Source organism: Triticum dicoccoides, chromosome 1B (assembly GCF_002162155.2).
Source record: "Triticum dicoccoides isolate Atlit2015 ecotype Zavitan chromosome 1B, WEW_v2.0, whole genome shotgun sequence".
Lineage (NCBI taxonomy): Eukaryota > Viridiplantae > Streptophyta > Magnoliopsida > Poales > Poaceae > Triticum > Triticum dicoccoides.
This window is the reverse complement of record NC_041381.1, coordinates 223,318,375-223,324,361: the sequence shown is the minus strand read 5'-3', so window position 1 is coordinate 223,324,361 and position 5,987 is coordinate 223,318,375.

Here is a 5,987-nt window from a genome sequence, read left to right as displayed (position 1 = left end):
CTCCTCTCCTCCTCACGGTCTCTCCTCGTCCGTCCTCTCCGGCAAACTCCTCTCTAGCAAAAGAACGTACAAGATCCAAAAACGAGAACAAAATTTGAAAAAATATCGTGGAAAAAAACGAGCAAAAAACAAGCAAAAAATGAGCAAAAAAAGGGCAAAAAATCGCGATCCAGATCCAGATTAAAAATTGAAAATAGTAATGGCGCACCGTGGGGGTTAGAATGTGCGCCATTATTATTTTCCCGCTTCCAAATTCAAAAAAAAATCGACAAAAAAAAATAAAAAAAGTTACCAGTGGCGCACCTAAAAAGGTAGTAATGGCGCACTACCAGGTGCGCCACTATTATCTGGTATACTAATGGCGCACCAGAGGTGCACCATTAGTACTTATTACTAGTGGCGTGGTGATAGTGGTGCACCTATAGTGCGCCATTAATGGCAAAAATAGGTGCGCCACTAACAGGCCTTTTCCTAGTAGTGATATAAGTTTCCGATATACTTTATTTGGCAATCTTTACTTTCCAATTTATATCATAAAAATACCAAAAATATTTATCTTATTATCTCTATCAGATCTCACTTTTGCAAGTGGCCGTGAAGGGATTGACAACCCCTTTATCGCGTTGGTTGCAAGGTTCTTATTTGTTTGTGCAGGTACAAGGGATTTGAGTGTAGTCTCCTACTGGATTGATACCTTGGTTCTCAAAAACTGAGGGAAATACTTACGCTACTTTGCTGCATCACCCTTTCTTCTTCAAGGGAAAACCAACGTATGCTCAAGAGGTAGCAAGAAGGATTTCTGGCGCCGTTGCCGGGGAGTCTACGCACAAGTCAAGACATACCAAGTACCCATCACAAACTATTATCCCTCGCATTACATTATTTGCCATTTGCCTCTCGTTTTCCTCTCCCCCCACTTCAGCATTGCCGTTTTATTTGCCCTCTTTTCCTGTTCGCCTCTTTTTCGCTTGCCTCTTGTGAGCTTGTGTGTTGGATTGTTTGTCATGATGGCTCAAGATAATACTAAATTGTGTGATTTTTCCAATACCAACAACAATGATTTTCTTATCACTCCGATTGCTCCTCTTACCGATGCCGAATCTTGTGAAATTAATGCTGCTTTGTTGAATCTTGTCTTGAAAGATCAATTCTTTGGCCTTCCTATTGAAGATGCTCTACTCATCTAAACAACTTTGTTGATTTGTGTGATATGCAAAAGAAGAAAGACGTGGATAATGCTATTGTTAAATTGAAGCTATTTCCATTTTCGCTTAGAGATCATGCTAAAACTTGGTTTTCGTCTTTGCCTAAAAATAGTATTGATTCATGGAATAAGTGCAAAGATGCTTTTATCTCTAAGTACTTTCCTCCCGCTAAGATCGTCTCTCTTAGAAATGATATTATGAATATTAAGCAACTTGATCATGAGCATGTTGCACAATCTTGGGAGAGGATGAAATTAATGATTCGCAATTGCCCTACACATGGATTAAATTTATGGATGATCATACAAAAATTTTATGCCGAATTGAATTTTGCTTCTAGAAATCTTTTATATTCGGCTGCGGGAGGCACTTTTAAGGAAATCACTTTAGGAGAAGCTACTAAACTCCTAGATAATATTATGGTTAATTATTCTCAATGGCACACTGAAAGATCTACTAGTAAAAAGGTTCATGCGATAGAAGAGATTAATGTTTGAGTGGAAAGATGGATGAACTTTTGAAATTCTTTGCTAATAAGAGTGCTCCTATTGATCCTAATGATATGCCTTTGTCTACTTTGATTGAGCATAATAATGAATCTATGGATGTGAATTTTGTTGGTAGGAACAATTTTGGTAACAACGCGTATAGAGGAAACTTTAATCCTAGGTCATTCCATAGTAATTCCTCTAATAATTATGGTAATTCCTACAACAACTCTTATGGAAATTTTAATAAGATGCCCTCTTATTTTGCGACTAGTGTTAAAGAATTTATGATTTCCCAAAAGAATTTCAATGCTTTGCTTGAAGAAAAATTGCCTAAGATTGATGAGGGAACGTGGATAGAATTTCTCTTGATGTTGGTTCTTTGAAACTTAGATCTATTCCACATATCATACACAGTTTTGAATAAGGGACCGTGTCTGATGACAATTTGCGTGCCAGTTTTTTCGCTGAAGCGATTCCAAATTTTCGGCTTCCGCAGAAATATCTAACTCCCCGCCCCTCCCCCTACCAAATGCCAAATTTCCCCTCTTTCCACCTTCCTTTCCAAGTTGAAACCTTCACTCCTTGCTTGCAGCACCGCCTCCTCGTCGGCGACCCTCCTTCATGCTGCTCGGCCTCTTCTATCCAGGCAGGTAATCCACACTCGACCCCCATCCTCCTCCTCCTTCCACATCCCACATGCCCCGACCACCGCCGCGAGCGCGACACCTTCCACCCAAATCACTGACCCCTCCACCAAATAAGCGCCGACCTAAGCCATGGTGCACGCAGTATAGCCAGGACCTCAAGGAGCATTTGGCAGCGGAGAAGCAAATCATGGCCGCACGTGCGGATTAGGTTACGATGGCTGCCATTCGTGCCAACCCCCAGATCTTGAAGTAGCACCTTGCCATTTGCTAGCTACGCCAGTTAAGCATGCTCGGTTTACCCGTTGTGTGTGCTGCTTCTGCCTTTCCTTCACAAATTCTAGTGAATTGTGCTATCTAATTTTACCATGCAATCTGTTGCTCTAGTGTATATGTTCTATATGTCGTGCAGTGTGGTGCTCACTTATTAACTATTTTTTTAATTAGTTCTCGTCTTCAGTTAACTGTTTGGTTCAATTCTGCAAATGTGATGTTCAGTTCTTCAGGCTACAATTTTGTATTGTCTTCCGTGTGACAAATAAATCGAATTTATCTTTACAAAATTGTGGGTGCATTCTGTTATTGTATACCATGTGAGGAATAAATTGAATTCGGCTGTAGTAAATACATGAGAAACAAATACAATTGCTACCATTGGCTATAGTTAACTGTTTGGTTAACTGTCTGATCTTCTATTAGGCGTATGTTATATTGTGCAATGTGGTGCTCAGTTAATGTTTGGTTCATTTGTTGTGGTGTTTAGTTAACTGCTTGATTCAGTTCTGCAATGCAATGTCCAATTGTCGTGGGTAGAATTTTGTATTGTTGTACATGTGAGGAATAAATAGAATTTGACTGCACTTAATACATGAGAAACATATACAAGTGCTATATTTCCTAGTTCTTAATCATGCTTGGTTTGGGTAAATGGGTTTTCCGTGTGGCTTGAATTAATCTGATGAATCTGTAATGTGCTTATTTTTCATCAACATATTTTACTGATAGCATGCGAAACCTTACTTAACCTGATGACTAACTACCTTATATGTGTTGCAGGGAAACAATGGGAAGCACTGAGGTTTACAATCAAGGTTAGCACGTGCATGGTCCGTTGTCTAATAGCACATTATTGTGCAATTGTAGGAACCATTCTAATATTTAGGTTTTTAACAATTTGGACTTGCACATGCAGGTCCTGCATATGGGGAAATGAGTTGTCCATGAATATCAATCAAATCAAGAAACTCAGAAAGATTGTTAGGATAAATAAATTAGCGACAAAAAACAACAAGATCTTTGTCTGCACAATGAAGAAGACATCAGTTCACTACAAGATGGTACTAACTATTATACCTTGCCTTTTTTATTCCTTTGCCCCATTTTCAATATAGAGAAGATATTTATGCACATCCTTGTTTTCAGGCCTTTCCAAAGCAGTTCACTGATGATTACCTCTCAAACCACCTCTATGGTCAGGAGGCAAGGAAGGTTTTCATACAACACCCACGGCTCAATATTGAACTGTTCCTGAAGAGGACGAAGGACGGACGGTCAATCATCCACAGGCACTGGCCTAAAGTTGCAAAGACCTTCAACATGAATGAAGGCTCAATATTCGCCTTCCGCTTCAGCAGTTTTCCAGATGAGATGCATCTGTCTATATACCGTCTATGACGCTAATTTCGAAAGGTTCTACATGTTGCATGTGGTACTTGCTACTGGTGCAGTTGTGTAATGGGGTCACTGAGTGCTGAAGCTATATCATGTTGTATTCTAATGTATTTCAATTATGAAATTCTGCTTCCTTAATATGGAAAGGAAATATATTGTGTGCTTAATATGAAATGTCAATTAGATTAATAAATGGATTATGAATAATCGGATAATTATCCCGCTAATGGAGAATTTGCCTGCTAATTGGGTTTTGCTAATGCAAATGGTTGTTGAAATAATACCGTGGGTGATGACCTCAGGCAACGCACACATTTTCCAGGAATAAACCATGTTGGATCAATGAACAATCACAGATGACTTTCTCTTGAAAATTGTTTGCCTTAGGCCACCTTGCGCAAATGTTTACCACATAAAAACTGTGTGTGATGGACAGCCTTTGCCACACAGTTTCTTCTATGGACCGTGTGTGATACAATCAATAATGCAAATGATTTAACAGGAAAAATTGTGTGTGATGTACCTGTGAACGGAAACGTTTTCCTTGGAGCAACTGTGTGGGATGTGCATACGAACGGAAACGTTTAGCGGGGACTAACTGTGTGGGATGTACTTGCGACCGGAAACAATTTTGCTGTATAATTATTTTTTTAGCTCTACTGTACGTATTTTCGTATTTGAGCGCCCGCCGGTCGCACACGACCTCATTTTGCTGAACGTGTGTGCCAGGAGGGCATATCCCCGACGGTTTCTGGGTCGTGTGGGAAGGACCCCCCTATCGCCCACAATCACTTGGAGACGGTTCCAAATGCCATCTCGGAAAGGGGTAAAAAACCGTTTGCTTAGGACCGACACGCACCAGTGATGACCCCGACGGTCGACGATGGGCTGGCGGCCACGGCGGCCGACGATTGGGTGGCGGCCACGACGGCCACCTCCCGCCTTCGGGCCGCGGCGGCGGAGCGGGTGATGGCCACAGTGGCCGGCAGTGGCGTGGCGGCCACGGCGGCCACCTCCCGCCTTCAGGGCCACGGCGGCGGAGCGGGCGATGGCCCTGGCTTTCGACGGTGGTGTGGTGGCAACGGCGGTCGGCAACAGCTGCCTACGGGCACCGGCGGCGGAGCGTGTGGTGGATGTTCCGCTGACACCCAATAGGGATGCTACGCGCACTACACTACACTGGGGACTGCGCCGCCGCCGCGGTGTAGCCTCCCAGCTGGAGCTGTCCTCTATTGACGGCGGAGTGGCAGAGCGACGACGACGGACTGGTGCCATTGGCGATTGTGGGACAAGCAGACGAGATAAGCTACAGGGATGGAGGGGAAAACACGATGCAGGACTCGCAGGTTGTGAGGGTTTTTATAGCAGGCCGGTAAGCATTGGGATTTTGGGGGATTTTACCGAGTCAGCCGGGAAGCTTGCGGAGGAACCTGCGAGGTTGCGCGGGAATGGGCTCACCAACGATTCATTGGCGCCACCATTTGGCAAAAAGAATGCCACCGCGCACTGTGCAAGCTTGCGCTGTAAGCCGTCTGCGGCAGCGGGGTAACAAGATGTGCGAGAGGAGGATGAAAGGCCACGTACACATACGGTTAATAAAAAAACGTTTGCGATCTAACTACCTACTATACCACCGTCCTGGTTTACAAGTATGATTCAACTAATAAAATACGAATGCATGTCGCCAAAGATTATATAGTTGGATTTGTATTTGAACATAGTTTCCAATTATATAATTTTTAAAACATGCATTAACATTTTGTTGGTTAAATTTGAGGGCAAAGTATGGCACGGAATATAAAGGAGACTATAGACTAGACGGAGGTGGTACCACACGGCCTCTCTCTATGTAGCGACGCAACTGTCAGCCATCTTGTCGGCGACCATTTCCTGCGTGTTCAACTGCTCTATGTGTGTGGTTGCTTGCGGTTCAGGCGGCCGCGGCGCGCTCTGCTCACGTCCCGCCGCGCACGCTC